The sequence below is a fragment of the Oenanthe melanoleuca genome, chromosome 1A (genome assembly GCF_029582105.1).
Source record: "Oenanthe melanoleuca isolate GR-GAL-2019-014 chromosome 1A, OMel1.0, whole genome shotgun sequence".
In the NCBI taxonomy this organism is placed as follows: domain Eukaryota; kingdom Metazoa; phylum Chordata; class Aves; order Passeriformes; family Muscicapidae; genus Oenanthe; species Oenanthe melanoleuca.
This window is the reverse complement of record NC_079334.1, coordinates 16371555-16389697: the sequence shown is the minus strand read 5'-3', so window position 1 is coordinate 16389697 and position 18143 is coordinate 16371555. Positions and strand designations below refer to the sequence as shown.

General features: G+C 40.5%; 1 long non-coding RNA gene across 1 annotated transcript in view; it reads right to left on the bottom strand.

Moving 5' to 3' along the window:
- Positions 1 to 8578: 8578 nt before the first annotated feature.
- Positions 8579 to 18143, bottom strand: part of LOC130248688 (uncharacterized) — a 31655-nt gene continuing 22090 nt past the window's right edge. The window contains exons 2-3 of the long non-coding RNA XR_008839680.1: positions 12594 to 12677; positions 8579 to 8813 (exon numbers count right to left, since the gene is read on the bottom strand). This is a non-coding gene — a long non-coding RNA (uncharacterized LOC130248688). The remainder of the gene's footprint in view (positions 8814 to 12593; positions 12678 to 18143) is intronic.

The following is an 18143-nucleotide window of genomic DNA, read 5'->3' as shown; positions in this document are numbered from 1 at the left end:
TTTTGCAAGAGCAGTCATATCTTGTAATACATCTTTTGCAAGCATGCTTCGTGCACAATTTTAGTTATATTGTTCACAAAAGCAATTATGATTTGCAATATATTTACAGAAGTGGTTACAATTTATAATAATTTGCAAAAGCAAATACATAACAGCAAAACCCAACTTTTACATAGCAGACTCTAGTACCTGATAACTTTAAGTCAACAGCTGAAACACCTGGATTAACAAATAAACCACAAGGATGCTGATGCAAGATGATACTGTTGCAAAGCATACAGAATATACTTTGTGATTGGATAATTAGAAATATCCATTCGTACCTAATTGGATGATTGAACTTGTACCATTATGGTGAAAGCTATAAAACCCCCTAAAGAAAAATTGCTTGCATGTGACCAGTTTGGCTGCAACACCTCATGCACATAATTAAATATTTATCCTTGCAATGCTATTCAGTCATCGTGAGCCAGTCATTGAAACAAAGATCAACAGACAAGCAAGTTTTCTCTTTAAAAAAACGCACTTATTAAGCTAGCTGAGAAAAAGCATTAGAGCCTGTGCTCTATGAAATGCTTCTCTGGGAACATTTCTGTTCCACATAGATTTCAGTGGGTTTATACAAGATTTTTAATACATTTCCTTCTTTTTTTTTTTTTTTTTTTTTTTTTTTTTTTTTTTTTTTTGTTAGTATTCAATGAGCAAGTGGCTAGGTATACATTCCATCAAGTTACTATATTTTTAACCTATTGTTGATACAAAACCAGCCAGTCTTCCTTATCTCTTCCCTGTACAAGGGTATATTTATACATTACATCCAGCTGCTTGTCTTCCTGTTTTAGCAGTTTGCTTACTAAATTTCCTTCCCATTGTTAGCTATTCTATTATACTGAAATTCAAGTCTTTATTTTGTTCAGTTATAGTCATGTCAATACTTTAATTCACCTGTGTTAATTACAAGCTCCTGGTTTCATTGGCAGGTCTCCCTGCAGATCCCTTTTCTGGGATCAGGAGACATGATAAAGCTGTAGTAAACTGTGTGGTACTGTTGCCCGATGCCCCAAACAGAACACAAACTAACAGAGTTAGTTTATGCGGTGCTTTATTCAGGGCCCGGGGAAACCTGCAGACTAGCGTCCAAAATCAGGATCCCGCAGTTCCCTTTTTCGTCAGGTTTTTATACCTTTTTACAAAGTGGTCTACGTGCATAAGTACACATTCTTCAAGACAATACAGATACATAAATCTTGTAGATATCATTCCTAAAAGTTATAAATTCTGCATGCTTGTCTACTCAAAACTATAAGCTACCCCCCTTTAATTCCCCTTGCGTGTCTTCCCACCACCAGAACCCTTTATTTATTATTACACTTTAGCCTTATCTTGAAAGTTTCTAAATGTTCTATATGCTCTACTAAATCCTTTGATTATTGTTTCACAGTCTCCAGCTCATTCCCAGGGCTGGTTCCCAGGGCCTGTCCGAGAACTGCAGTTTTCTAAGCCTTAGCATGACTACTACTACTACTACTACTACTATATCTACATTAGTCCTTTTTCTCATTATTTCGGTATCAGTACTAACATATTCTGTGTGCCTGAGTGGCAAACCTAAAAAGCACACACGCCTGGCCGACAAGCAACCAATTATTTTCCTATTTTTTACAAGATCCTCTTCACCATCCTTTCCATGAGCTAGTCTGGAAGTGGGTAGTAATATGGCTACAGTTGTGCATAGGTGGGTTTACTATTCCTCAGCTTCTCAACTGGAAGTAGTAAATAGCTAGCCCAGTGTCTAACCTCAGGAGCTGCTTCTGAAGCAGCTCATGAAGTGCTGAATTTCACACACGTATGCTGTATCTCAAACTGTCATTGGATTATCCCAAGGAACAGGCACATGCTGCTCTTACACTGGCTTGACTGCAAGCAGCCGCAGGAAGGACTTCAGCCACATCAGCCTGAAGTGGAGAAACTGTACTGATAAAGCACCAGGCTATAAAGAGTGACTCAGGAAGTGCTCGAACACAGACTCTTTGCAAAGAGTGAGGCCTCAGCTTGTGCTGCTGTATGGGGCTATTCCTTCCCAGGCACAGAAGAGCACTTGCCTCGGATGAGCTTCATTAGATTCCTATTTGTTGATTTCTCCAACCTGTCAGTTGTCCCTATTCAGAGGGACATCATGATGTTTGCAGATGAAAAATCATCTGCACCTGTTGGGATAACACAATGCTTATTCTTCCAAAACCACTGGCCTATGGAACTGCACAATCTTCATTCTGCAAGAAGAACTGGAAAGCAACCAGCCCATGTGCCAACTTCTACCAGTTCACTGGGCAGTCAGGTATCACTTTGGGGTTGCCAGGAAAATTAATCCACGAACATCAGAGGTTTATGTCCAAAAAAGAGACAGCGGACTCCTTTTTGCTTTATTTGAATAAAGGGAGAGGCCATGGGACATTCCCCTGGGATCTCTCAAATTTTTGGAGGATGCGGCCTCCATTTTTATCCTATTTTCCCGGCTGCATTTCCCTTTCTCTTTCCCCATTGGCTGAGGTATGTGAGAGGCACAGACTTCCCCGAACAGCTGACACCTGAGATTCCCCTCTAATGTATAACCCTTCCTTTTATTTTTAATTCTTATAGAATTCATAGTTTTTCACCATTGCTTCTTTCATCTTCCGATATCCAATTTCATTTATCAGTGAACCTACAGTTTGTTTGTAAAGGCAAATGTCTTTTTCCATTCATCAATCAGTGGAATCCATCCCATTGTTTCTTTTATCTCTCAGTGCTAGCCATATCTACCAGCAGATCTACAGCTTGTTTGTAAAGACAAATGTGACATTCCTCTCAGGGTCAAGCACCAGAGACCACCTAAGAAACCCCCAGGACAGAAGAATATGTGCATAAAGGGGTAGGCAAAATATGCTATAGATTTCAGGGAAACTATTATCATATGTATGTTTATTCCGGAAAATCAATGAATATGGATGTAAAATACAGAATTTAAAAAGGAGCTTTTCTTTATTCAGCATGCACAATATTTCAGAGGTTTTTTTGGATTTTTTTGACCCACTTTTGGGAACAAACAGTAACATCACTATTCCCAATTTGGAATCATCTATAAACTTGTGTGCGTGCACTTTGAATGTTGCATTGTTAAGGAAGTGATATGATCTTAGTATTGATGCAAGAGACTGGTCTCCAGCTTGTCTTTATGTTGCAGATCCTCTGAGCTCAGAAGTTATATAATTATCCACTCTGTACCGGGCTGGATAGAAGCCTGATCAAGCTCAATGGAAACCTGATCTAGTTAACGTGTGCCTGCTCAGTGCAGGGATGTTGCAAGAGATGACCTTTAAAGATCCCTTTCAACTCAAACTGCATTATAAGTGTCTGGGTGTGAAAGACAGATGTTTGTAAAGGAAGGCAGGAGCCTCCCTTGAAATGGCTGATGTAAACCCTCACTCTCTGAATTATTATAATTTTGAAATTAAGGAGGGTCTCAGGCAAAGGTATGGAAATAGAAATAGCAGTTCTTTACTAGTATGTGTAAATATATAAAAAAAAAAACTATCAAAGAAACTGCAACTTAATAGGAAAATCAAAATAAAATGCAGTAGCACAAAAAAAGCCACTAACAGAGCCAGAATACAACCTGACACCCCGTCAGTCAGAGTCAGGGTGTTGGTTGCAATCCAATTAAATGGTGGGTGCAGTTCTCTTGGAGTGACAGATGTGGTTTAGTTGAAGCAGTGGTCCTCTAGGATGGTATCATTTTTCTCCCAAGGTCCAGTGATGATGTAGAAGGCTCTCGTTTTCCTCTGGGAATCCAGTGGGAAAAGGCGGACTTTTTTTTATTTTTTGAAAAAGGTGTTCTAAATCTCATTCAGGTAGGAATGCTTAGCTCCTCCCCCTGGGTGGAGCATCTCACAATGGGGTGATGTAATTTTATTAGTCATGCAGTGGGACTCAATGGCCCATTAACAGAAGATACTTTCCTGGAGGGAGGATGGGTCGTTGAAAAGATAAAGATCACAGCCCCTCTTGCGTTTAACAGATGGCCCATTAACAGAAGATATTTCCCCCAAGATAAGAGTAACTGCCCCACCTGCTTTTAAGACATAGATAGAACACATACTTTTGGTTACCTCCTGCATCAGCAACCCAAGACACTAAGGCAAATAAGGCACTGAGAACCTAAATTGTTCTGTCTGCTTTATAGTGTGAAGTTCTGGTTCTGTTTGATCTCAAAAGGAAAAAAAACACAAGATGCTTAAAAACTACAATGTAATATTGCTTTTGCATTTACGTATTAGCTTTTGCATGCTGGTATTCACCATAAATATTTGGGTATAGTACAATGTATAACTCTGTTTGTTAGTATAACAATCTATTAGTTTAAGTATGTACTATATAGTTTACAGAAATAATGGTGTGATGAATGTATTATATTGTAGGCCTTAGCAAAACACAAAATGTTAAAATGCTTCTATGTAACTAAGAGAATGGTGTGAAATAATTATGTTGGTTCCTACATCTGCTGACTGACCTCTCCAAGAGATAACAGTGACAAAACCAGAACACTAGAGAAGAATCTTAGCAGAATTTGTTAACTCCTTATCAGAGGATGTGAAGCAATGGGATGGAGACACAAGAAGAAAGAAAACATATCAACCTTATTCACAGGATATCATGTAGATAAGTTGGAGTGTAAAGAAAACAAACAGAAGTGTTCCTGAAACATGAATGAAACAAGAAATGAATAAAATAAGAATGTCTGAATAATGTATGAAGCACATGAACATGTGTATACCTCACTAATGTAACAGTATGTGGATAACTCTGTCTGAATTTACCAGCATGCTTTTTGGTCAATCACCAAGGGCCACCCCAGCGCTGGTTAATTTTTATTTTTGTCCTTGTTTTATCCCTTACTAAACTTGAAAAAAATTCCAAATTGCAAATCTCGTTTTTCACACCAACAATCCTAAATTGAACCTATCACAGCGATGTGAAAGATAGATGTTTCCTGACAAAGACTGGCATGGACAAGGATGTGAAAGACATGTTTACCGAAGGAGAAAAACAAACAAGTGACAACATCTTATTTAAAAATAAAGCTGGCATGGCAGTGACTAGTCTAGCAACATATGACTGACAACCAGTCACTTTGTGCTGTAAAGGCATAGTCCCATCTTCCAGCAGGGAGGACTTGTTTGTGTGAAGATTTCTCCCTTGAGCAGAGAGGCTCCTCAAGGTTAATCCTTGAGCCTGAGCAAAAAATATTTGCCCATGATCATCAGTGTGGGTAATGCCAATCTACTTGATAATTATTAAGATTTAGTTTCAAAGTTTAGAAAGCAAGAGAATCCTTTCTGAACCTTGTGTTTATATGCATGTACTTCGGTGGCACCCAAGTTGAGGATGATTAAGTCCCTTCTGTTTGCATAAGCCCTCATAATTTGCTTGATAACCTCATTCATCACATCTTCATTTGATTTTCATCCTCTCTTCCTCATCATTCTTAGTTTATAGCTCTTACCAGCTTCACCATCCTGTTGGCAAGGATGCCTCCCCACCTCTGTCCAGTGTATCCCAGCTCTTCCAAGCAACTCCAGGCCTCAAAAAGCAAACATGTTAATGAAAACCAAAACCCCGTCACAGCTGACCAGCAGAGCTGATGTTGCCAGATGACCAGATGGGCTCTTGTTCTTCTTCACTACCCCTGCAGAGCTATATGTATCATATTTGATGCTGTCCAGGTCTCTCCAGTAATTACAGTTCATTTTATGCCCACATGAAAAAGCAGCAGGCACCAATAATCAAGGAGCCAGAGAGGCTTCTGCAGACTCTCCATAATAAATCAGAGTCCCTGGAAAGCAGTAAAGTTTCCCCAGACAACAGGTCACCAGACAAGCCCATTCCCTACAGCAGGAGGGTCAGCATTAAGGGAGCAGCTCTCAGTGCTTCCTTCTGGTGCTCCTGTAGGGCTCAGGCAATTCCCTTGGCTGAGCTCTCAGCCTCTTTTCTCCAACCACAGCACTGAGCATATTTTGTAATTACAATGTGAAGGCAGAGCATAAGTGGGAATACAGCAGCAGGAATGCCAAGCTTCCAGCTTTCACCATCCTGAGAGTTTTTTACATCCCAGGCTGACAGATGGACTCAGCCTGCCCCTCCTTTAGTAATAACTCTATGGTTTCTTGAAGCTGTAGGGCCTCAGAGAAGATCCAGTTTCTTTCACAACCCCTGATGATGCATAGCACACTAAGGTCCTCCTGCAGCTCCTTTGCTCACTGAGACATTTCCAAAGGTTTGTCTCTCCCCTTGCTCCACACAGCATGCACCTTCTGATGGGTTGAGACCTCCAACATGATGGGGGAAGTGTTTCTAAAAGCTGCTGAGGACTACAGCTTGTAGCACACCCTCACCACTGCTGAGGAAGTATGTGCTGCTATGAGATAGGACACCAGCCCTTCTCACACCAAATGCCCCAAAAATCCTTTGTGTTTTAGTCCCAGCTCTTACATAGCCCTTAGGCTGAGTGGGGGGACCAGGCCCTCTCTAGCCAGTGTCAGCTGTAACAAAACCTCCAAGGGGCCCTTTAATCAAAGAGAGCTGACAGAGCTCTTTAGCCCTGCTAGCCTTGCTAGAAGTCAAGGTCTCCTGTTCTCAACAGCATTAGGCAACCTCAAGCTTCCCAATGTCTGAGGGTCTCTTTAGGTGTGAGACTTCCTCAGAAAGGACATGCAGGTGGTTTTGGATTCAAGGCTTCCCTGAAGTCACCGGAGAGAAACTGTTCCTAGACGACCTTCTGTTGCTTCAAGGCTCTTTATTTTATCTTACCTACGAAGTGTCCCAGCCAGGCCGACACAGGTCATGACAAAAGTGCCCTCTGGGAGGCAGAGTCATATCTTTTATACCCTCAACTACGTCTTCTATATTTACAATTACTTCCCAATGCCATGCAATCTCATTACAATGTCCAGTTCTTTCCCCATCCAATCTGTGGCTCCCAGGATGCAACCCCAACATGGATGACATGAAGAAGGAAGAAGCCCATCACACCCAAAATCCTCCATCTTGACCTCCATCTTGGCCCAATATAAACAATCGAAAAACCTACTCATTCTACACCCTAACACTCTAATTTACATTTTGCTTATTTCCAGGGCTTGCATCTCTTCCCTCAGTGTTGGTAAATTTTCCCAAGGAGCTAAATCCAGCCCCTGGGGCTCTTGGACGTCACTCGGGGGTCTCAGAGGGGTCTGCCAGGGGGGTCCTTGCATCCCCAGAGCAGCCAGGGAAGAACCCTGGACTCCCACACCCAAAGGCTTCTAAGATGTCCCTTGACAATGGTCCCAGAAGGCCCCAGATCTAGAAGCACAAGCCCACACACTGCTGCTGCCACTGCTCACCACCCCACTGTACTTAACAAGGGAGATTCTTTGGACTGTTGTATTTTGCTAGCAGTGGTGCTGAATCTTGTTATTGCTCAGTATTAACGTGACTAAGAATTATATTGGCAAGGAACAAGGTACCAGAGTGCATGTTGGAATAATAATTTTAAAAACTTCAAACAGCTGGAAAGGCATATTGCAATATCACTGTGATCTGATCTCACTGGCAGCCTGTGCTGACATCTGGATACAAAACAAGGAGTTGGGAGGGGACACAGCTAGGACAGCTGATCCCAAGTGACCCAGGGGATATTCCACACCATATGGCATCATGCTCAACAATGAAACGGGGGGAGCTGGCTGGGGGATGGTGGCCCACTGCTCAGGACTGGCCTCATGAGCTGGATTCCTGATCTTATACAGGCACTTCTGGTTTGTTTTCTTTAAGGATATCAAGATAACACTTGCAAACAAAGCTTTAAAGAAGGCCAGACAGATTCTGCATACCTAGTTGTGAAACAATGGCACACACATAACTAGTTTATTTTGGAACATGAAGATCGTGCTGTTTACAATGGTTGTTACATGATTCTTGACCAAAAGTTACATGACTCAGTGGTTGGCCAATATTCCAATAGGCACTGCCTTTCTCTCTTAGACACCCTTCAAGATACTGTTTTCTAATAACATAAACAGTGTTTTGCAGAGATGGCATCCTGACAATCTTTGCTGAAGATACTTATGCATAACAGATATTCTTGATTTAGGATCAGTGACATCCTTATCCAAGGTTTAATTTCTTTTAGAGACTATACACACACACACACACACACACACACACACACACACAGTGCTTTGGCGTTATAATTGCTACTATTTGTTTAATTATGCTAATTAAGCAGTATTACTGTAGCAGTGATGTATCAGGTTTACCTAAATGCTTTTAATTTCCTTCACATTCTGATACCAGAAGGACCTAGGCTGAAGTAAGTAAGCATAAATATTACTTGATTTTCAATTCAGAGGTCTGTTTACTGCTCAAGGAGCCAGAAGGTCACTGAGCTGTATAGAAAAAAAAATTAGGAAACATTGACAGAGTGTAAATAGCAGTAAAACAATTTTATTGTTTCTGCTCAGTCTTGGTTTTTTTTCACTGACACAGTGATGGCTTGGTTCTCCAGGCACAAGAAATATAGGATTCACTCAGTAAGTGTTTCATTTTCCATTATTTTGAACTCATGTATTGTGTGGGGTCTTGAAAGCTTTAGCCAGCCCAGCTCAGCTGCAGAGCTTCAGAATGACAGCCATAATGAGGGATCCATACAGACATCCCTGTGTGGGAGACATAGTTATTGCATCACATATACAGGGTGCCTGGAATGCCTCATTGTAAAGGGTGAAATCTTTTCCTGTCTTGGAAAAAGATACACAGATAAGGACATCTGCCTAAACAGCCTCCTAGCAAAGAAGGGACATTTAGACACCTCAAAGTAATTTTCAATTGATTATTTATTCACAACAGGCAGACTTTTGTTATACCACAGATTAAATCTTAGTCATCTATTATGCTCAGCTTGAAACCTTCAGAATAGCTTCAATTTTTTTTTTTTTTTTTTTTTTACAAATATTGTGACAATTGACTATCCATATATTACAGTCTTTTTCTCACATAGTGCCTTTTAGCCCACAGCATTTATTAAGGAGTTTCTCATTACTCATGGAAGTTTTGGTTTTCTTCGACTATCCTGTATAAAACCACCCTGAGTTCTTCAGAGTGATGTCACAAGTGTAACATGTCATATTCTTTGAGGTTGACAGAAGTGGTCTCACTGTGTAATTTTATCTTGAAAATAATATTTATGATACTTCCATGGATAGTTGATTGCAGGTACCACATGGTATGAAGAGTGAAAAAAAGATAATCTAAAAATATCCTCTCCAAAAGTACCTGCTTTTTTATTGTTGCAGTATACAATTATCCAGAGATAGCATTAGACTGCTAGAACAATTTACCAGAGACAATGACTGACCATGGGGATTTTGAAAGATACTCCATCTTACATTAACTCAGAGAAGCTAAACACACATAGAGGTTTATTGCTCTGGATTCCCAACTGAGATTTGTAATAAGAAAATTGCAATTCCTCTGAATGGATGATGAATGTAACATTTGTACGTGAAAGGAGTAGGAGAAACAATAGAGGAAGGGTTAAAGGAATGCCTTGTGTTGCTCTCTAAGTAGGAAGACGACTAAGAGCAGTAAGACTGGAAAGCACCAAGGAACACACTGTTCAAGGGTACAGCAGGGTATAGCACATACTTATCTCTGATGCCAGAAGGTTTCTTTGCCTAGCAGTCACTAGTTAGTGACTGGTTCATTAGCCTATATGAATTCTAAGATGCTCTTTCCATGGTAACAAGCACAGTATTTTCCTTAGGAAAGTGTCTCATGTTCTTAGCCAGTGTCACTTTTATTTGATCAGAGGTCTCAGCCACCGGACTTGCTGCAGAGCAGTAGGAGAACAGACCTTGTATCCTGCTTTTATCCCTTGAAAGGGTGACTGTAAAGCAGTGATGGTGGGCTCAAATCACAGGTAACAGGCAGGTAAGGGGAAGGCAGTTTGAGAACAGACCTTGTATCCTGCTTTTGTCCCTTGAAAGGGTGACTGTAAAGCAGTGATGGTGGGCTCAAATCACAGGTAACAGGCAGGTAAGGGGAAGGCAGTTTGTAGAGTCCTCATTTCAGAGCTGGAGGTGAGATGGTATTTGTGATGAGACTGCAAACAGTGCTGGGGTACAGTCAATTCTATAGTGGGTGAAGTAAATCTGGTTTTGTCTCCAACAGTTCTTGAAATGGTCTGACCTAAAGAGATAAGGTGTGACTTAACCCTGGATTGCTTAGTGTTAAGAGTTCAGGTATGCACAAGTTAGGGCAAGAGTAGTTCAGGAAGCCAAAGAGCTGAAGCTGGCCCAGAGAAGCCCAGCAGCACAGAGAAATGTGGCACTGAGATGGGTCCTGGGCAGGGCTCATGAGGGAAGGCTTTGCCTGGGCAGAAGCTGATCAGCCATCCTCATTGTTTTTTATGAAGCTGGTAAATTAAGCTGAACAAGATGCCCCTGCTGCTCAGGTGTTTGTGGATGACTACAGGCAACAATAAAGTAATTATTTGTGAGGCAAATGTAGATGTACTGTCTGGTCTGCAAGTCTCAAACAGAAGCAAGGCAATGCAGCTCACATTGTGAGCAAAATGGACATCTCTTGGGAAATAACATCAGCTACTGCTAGAAATTATGTAACCAGAAGTTAGAAGTAATTGAATATTCAACAGACTGCAAAGGCTCTCTAATGAAGTAAAACTTAAATGGCATATCATGTAGATATGTGAAGGAAGTGGAGAGTAATGGGAGTAATGCAGGTCTTTTAAAAGATGCAGTTGGAGAGCAACAGGAAAAACTATGTCTATGAACAATTTGAGAACTTGCTATTGGTTGCAAGTGAGTTATTTTGATCAAAATCTTTGCAACAAGTAATTTTTTTCTTTGCTCTTTCTGCTTAGCTTGGAAAGTCTCAAAGATGACAAAGCTTGAAAATTTCCATGAATAAAGTTCTGTTCTTTAATTAAACTTACATATAACATAAACTGAACTTTCACAAAACACCCTATAGTTTTCAGATGATTGCAGGAAAATGGCTGGAAAATTCTGTTGGCTGACCAAGTAGTATGGATGGACCAATACTGGCTGCACATATGAAGGAAAGAAACATGCTTTTCAACTTCACTGTTTCTCTGAGGATGGCATCCATTGGGAGTTTCTGCACTTGTCTAGGCTCCCCTGTTCTCTGCTTTGCATTTATTCAGCTTAAGAATAACCCTTTGAAACTGTCAGCATGGTTATTTTTGTCCTTGCCCTTCCCCTTTTAAATCCAATTAAGTCACCTATGTTGTCTAATTGAGAGAAATTCGATATAAATCATACTTCCAGGCTGATTTGTTTCTGTTAAATTGCCACCAAACTTGTAGTGCTGCTGAGGAAATAACATACCAGCAAGACAGGGAAAGGTGGATGATGCTTGCTTGTTCATGGCATAAAGAAATGTGTATTCTGTGCCAGATGTTAATACAAACATTTCTGGGATATTCTGTTTAAAGTAAAAGGAAAGCTTGCAGAAACTGCTTCAAGGAACATTTAGTTAGTGGTTGCTGCATGAAGAGCTGTTGGGATGTGGTTATCAATAATCATTCAGGAGACAACAGGTAAGTGTACCATGGGAAAGAAACCACAGGATAGAGATTTGAGGATGAAGATCAGAGAACATATGCTTTTGGCTGCTTAGACATCTGTGAGATCTGTAAGAACTACCTAATCTATTTTAGCCTAAATAAAGAGACACTTCCTCTAAACCACATAGTTGCATGACAGTGAAACTTCAACATTTTTTTCAAGTGTCTTCTTCTTTGGTGGTGGTGGGAGGGAAAGAAAGAAAGAAAAATAACCACAAAAAACCAATGAAAAAGCACTACTTCTCCTTGAACATAATTGAGTAAATCTAATTTTTGAAAAGTCTAGTCTTATGACTCTTAACCAACTACAGCCCTGCTCACATGCTATCTACTGTGTTTTGTCTTGTGCAAAGCTACATTGCATGTTACAATGCTTTGTGTCTAAAAATTTTCAGAAATATTGTACTGTTAAGTTACAAGAACCCAGATGTTGAAGAATACAGGTAGTGCAGGTAGGTTGGGTTGCAAGCTGTAGGTTGAGCTCTCAGTGCTGGGAAGTGCAATAGAAGTGACCTGACTCTAACCCTTTGCACAAAAAGGGCCCCATGAGGACATGAGGGTCATCTGGGTAACTGGACACCCAGAGGCACACCAGGAGCCCAGGACTCAAAACCCCAGATTCTAGCAGGCTTCCACTGTGAGAATATAAAGGCCCAGGGATTCTTTTGTTTGGGGTCCCTTCTTGGAGCACCAGCTCAAGCTGGTACTTTAGCTGTTACTCAACTTAGTTTTTGCTGCATCACAATTAAGTTTCTTGAAGGAACCAGACCTCTGGTGGTGGGAGTGTGACTGCCAGAGTGACTCCTGCATGGTCAGACAGGAAAGTTTCCTCAGTGATAGAGTAGACTAGTATATTCTGAGGTTTACCCTGCAGGCATGGGGTGATATGATGGACACACTTGACCCTTACCTGTCCTTTGGATCAGACTCACCAAGAAACAACAGTCCTCATGTCCTTGGGGTGCACTGTCAAGCTGTTAAGCCCCTGTTTCACCTACAAGGGAGTGAAAGCACTTTGAAAATATTTTGCAAAAGATGGTTTCAAAATCCAAAGGTTCAAGATAACCAAAGGTACAGAACGAGATATCAGAGCTAAAACAAGCTATTTGTCTTGTTATTGCTGTTGACCTGCAGCCAACTACTTCATGGACAGGCTGTGCAAAGCTTTGCCTTCCCTTTGCTGAAGCAGAGGCTGCAGGGCAGTGATACCTCCCTGGGGTTACTCCTTGGGCATGAGAGATCCCATACCATGACAGGCTCTCACAAAGGGACTGAGAGCATGCTGAATTCATACTGGGAAGGATTACTGACCCCTATGTAGCTACTCAGGTGTTTGAGTGTGGGTAAATCCATTAGAAGTGAACCATTGATGGAGTCTCAGACCAAGACAGGATCCAGCTGTACCTAGGTTCTGGAAAGGAGCAAAGGGATCTACTCTGTACCTCATGACTCAACAAAAGGGTCGTTCTTACTCTTCATACCTCCAGTCCCAGTCTGAGCCATTCTAACTCAATTTTTCTTTGTATTTCTGCTCCATACAGTATTTAATAAAGTGAACTTTGCCATTGAACTTTGTCAAATTCAATCATACTTAGTCAAAAATCATTATTCTACCTCAATAAAACATTTTACTACTTCTCTCTTTTGAGTGAGGTTCGTCCTTCTTATATGACAGAATCTTCAAATATTTAACTTTATTTTGGATAGTGGATCTGATTTGCTAGCCAGCTTGACTCTGAATGGATGTACTTCACACTTATTATGAGCACAATAAAAGGAGTAGGTGAAGATAGACATTTTATTCACCCACTAAAGTGAAATTATTCTCCTTCACTGAAAAAAGTTCTGCAAGATTAATCAATAAAACTGTAATCACTGAGTTAGCAGAGCAGAGTTTATTGGGGATTATGATTAGTCCTTTCATTATTCTAAGTTTCTTAATTGCATTTTAACAGTTATTATATAATAGTAGCAATGGCTCAAAATGGGGAGTTACTTTTCAATCATGATCTATAGGGCCTGGGTCACCTTAAATCAAACAAACGACACCTTGTGATGTGGGGAGCAACTATCAGTTTTATTTATTGTGTCTGAACGTCATTGTATGAGCACATGGAACAGATTTAGTGCCAAGTACCCATCTCCTGCCATACTGAGTTCACTGCAAGTTCAGGGGTGGATTCTTCTAGGCTCAGCCTCTTTCTCTGCCAAGAAGGACTTTATTTAATCACACTGTTGCATGCTGGAATGAAAACTTGTACAATGGACATCTCTATTAACATTTTCATTGACACAAGTATTAATAAAACAAAATAACTGTTATAAATAAAGCAAATAAAAAATTGGTTTCTTTGGGGTTGCTCATCATAATTTTCATCAGACCTGACTATAAAAATGTATGTATTCAGTTTGTTGCCTGGAGCTCTCCCCCTTTGCAGGCTCTGTGACTCTACATTTAGGTTACAGACCTGTATTGTAAGAGTTAATATGCAGCACAAACCTGAGAGCAGACCAGTTCCATTACTAGAATATCTTCCTCATTCAGATAACCACAAATAGAAAGGATGGAAGATACTGGTTTTTTGTGGTGTAGAATAAATCAGCAAGGGATAACACAATGAAAGAGATTTAAAGTACAAATTTAAAGAGATTTGAAATACAAAACTGGGTGATGTTAGATGTTGTGATAAGTGAATGAAATTAGGCAGGAAATAAACCCCCTTGCATTCAAACTTGTCCTCAGAGATCAGAGGGGCTAGGGTGAGGCATGTTTTAATTTCTGATTATAACCAATTCAGCACTATAGGTCATGTTCAATAAGAACTTTCATGATCACAGACTAACTAAAAGTGTAGTGTATTCAAGCAACAGGTTATGAATTCCTGTTAGATTACCAGTGATAAATGCACTACATCTACAAAATACAAGTGTGTAGTGCTATGTGCAGGTGTTCCCAGGTAAACTCCAAGTTTGGTGGAGGTACAGATCTTAACAAAGAGATGTTGCTGCTCTGGGAAGGACAGAGCAGCCAGCCCATAGTTTTTTCTGGTGGGCTGGGCTAAGAACATATTCTTGTTCTCCCAAAGTAGAGGATTTGAAATATAAAATTCATACTTTTTGCAAAATGGAGATGTTACTGTAGTCAAATAAGATTGGTTCAGGAATATTGTATCCTGCAAATTCAGGATTCAATTTGGGAACAGCTGTTTTCTTGTGTTGATATTGGTGGGGATACTTTTAATATGTGAATTAGAGACCATGAGGGTCTTTGGTTACCTTTGGTCAGACAGAGTTGTGTGACTTATAGAGAAGCCAAACCAGAACAGCAGCAAAGGCCTTCCCCAGAGAGTCCTCACATCCTCAAAGGACCAGTTATCACAAGGCTCCCATGGATGAGGGGCATGAGGCTGCTACAGAGACACTGTTGTTGTTCTGTGCTCCACAGAGACAACACTGGGCTGTGAGGCCTCTGCTTTCTCATGGACAATGTTCTGTTGTTGAGCCTTGATCCAGCCAGGTGCAAGACAAGCATGGCTTAGCTCATGTTTTCACTCAACCATCCTATCACTTCTTCATGGGAATTTTGGCTGGCAAATCATGGCAATTATCAATCCTGACTCAGCAAGCCTGGCAGATTTCTACAAGTATCATCTAAAGAGCAAATCAGAAGCGTGGATGTGAGCACTTAGAACTGTTACAAACATTTTACAGACGTGATGTACTCCTATTCCTTTTCTACCCACAACACAAATGAACCTGCATGGGTATGTTTTAGAGATGCCACTCTGGTACACAGCAGAGTAGGATGGTTTCCTAACCCATTTTAACCTCTTAAAAATTAAATGTTGACATTTTGATATGTTGAATACCATGGAAATCAATAGTGTCCCTGATAAGAGATCAACTTGCAGTGGTTTTCAGTGAAAAAGAGGGATAAATAGATGAATCTTTTGACAAGGCTGATTGTCAAATTATTAGAAATATTTTAGAACCATGACAGGTCATAACAATATCAATTTAATATCAATGTTTTGTGTAATGTGTAAAACATTGTACTAAAAAAAAAAAAAAGAAGAAAGAAAAAGGAAGTAAAAAGAGACTTTGCGTTCTTTTATTGTTCCTTTTTTTTTAATAGAAAGGATTTCAGTGTCTTACCAAATGTGTTGGTTCGGGTTTTTTAACCTTAATGTTTTACCATAGAGATAATGATGGAAAAAGTCACCTAGTCTCACTATCTGAACCAAACTTTGCAGGTTTTTTTGTTTTTAATCAGTAGCTATATCTAGGCAGTTAGGATTAAGCAGCTGCATTGTGAAATTTACAGAAACTGGTAGGCTTGGCTAATCCTTTGTTTTTAAGAAAAGGGAGCACAATCCCGAGATGAATGGGCTGTCTGGATGAGAGCCATCAGTAGTGAAGTCAGCAGGACTGAGTAGTGACTGGGGGAAAATAGTTATGGCAGGGGAATTGCACCACTGACCATTCACCACCTCCTCAAAATGTAAATGGGGGGTAGAACTATCCACCTGGACTAATCAGCATCAGAAGAGACACAAAACAGCAAATACAGGTTTGAGTGCTAAATAATGAAAAGCTATGTAATTTGTTATCAGTTATTGCTGAATTGTTTGTTACATAAATTGCATAAATAATGTAAAGTTTTAATGACTGGGGAGCCAACCTTTTGGGGGTTACCACACACCTTCCTACTTTGTGCAAACTACAATAAAGAAATATAAATATTTCTCCTTGATGTATGAATTTGAGTTGCCCACTGGGTAATGATCCTTCATTTGGGACAATAAAAGCACAACGAGGACACAAAAAAATGCTAAAACTAATATTTGGGGCATAAATATAAAACTTCATTTGTAGGAGTAATGATGGTCTCCTGAGGATGGAAAAAGGGTTCCTCTGACGTTAGTTGAACTGGAGATGGTTAAAAGATTGGATTGACCTTAAGAGGGTTTGGTCACAGGAAATGCCAGTGCAGCGTTGCATGAACTGCATAGGAAATACCCCGGTGAGAATTTATGGGAGTGACTTTGCTTGGAACAAACTGAAAAAAACCTACTTTCAGTCCTCCACACATACACCAGAGGTGTGTGGTGTCCAAGGAGGCTTACCCAGATTCCAGATACCATGGATGTTCAAGGTATGTGACCACCAGGCAGGCACTGTGACACAATTTTGTGACAGGGAAGGCAAGCAATGCCACGTATCAAGTACTCCTCATCTCCTGGGTGGTTGCTAGGTTGTTGACCTTGGGCAGGGTTTGGATATTTACTTTGTTTCTTCACAATATCTGGGTATTGTCAGGAGTCATTACAGTTCTTTGTCTCCATGTTCCTCCTGCGAAACTGGATGGTTCTTGATGAGCTGCTAGTTGGGTGCTGTTAACTCAGGCTCTTCTCCCTGATGGGTGCACAGGACATTCCCACTAATATTCCATTCACACCAATTGTAGCCTTTCTATTACAGTTGTCACTCCTGGACATGGTTGTTGTCAGCTAATTATGTTGCAAAGATAAAACCAAAGGCTAGGCCTACATTCCTTTCCTCTGACCCAGAGCAGTATTCATCACCTGGGTGCTTTTATTTATTTTGTTCGACACAGCTGTGTGAGGTTACGACCTCTTCTGGTGCTCAAGGCACCAACTTCGTAGGGTAATCTTCTAAACAAGTAAGCAGCTAATAGTTGCTAAAAAAGGTTATTTATTGCAGAAGCACATCAGTCGCAAAGGCACTGTCACAGACATCAGAGTCCTTACTAAGTTTAGTTTACAGTCCCAAGTAGAAGCAGAAGCTGTTCCCCAAGGTCTTGGTGGGACCGATGTTGGTGCAGCAGCTCCTATCTTCTTCTCGGGTTTTGACGACTAGAAAAGCAATGGCAGCAAAGCAGAAACGCAAGAAAGGCGAAAGGCAAGAAAGGCAAAAGGCACTAACTCTCCCCAATACTAACTCTTACATAGGATTTTTCCAACAAGCTAAGATGCGTGCTCGGACCACCATTCCTTAACCTATTAGAATCCTGATTTCTTAGCACGCTAGGTTACGTGTAAACTAGGCATACGACCTATCTTGTTCTATTTTAAAAATGTAAGCAACATTCTTACTACAGCTCTGTTATGACTAAGTCCTGTCTACAGCTGAGGGCCTGGAGCCTCTTGCTGAAGATATCAGTATGTTTTCAACCTTCTAGAACTCGCACTGCTACTGTGGAATCCAGACCTTTCACTCACTAAAAGCATTAGAGCTCAATCTAAAACTTACTAACTTACTTCTACTTAAACGTCTACTTTATGTGTGAATGTCTTAATATACTTCAAGGCTTTAATTCAATCCCTGCACCTTGATTCCTCCCTGAAGGATTCAGAGAATCCCCTGACTCACTGACTCCAACACAGCTGTATTGACAGAAAATAAGAAGCCTCAGCTATAGTAATAAAAGGGTCATCCT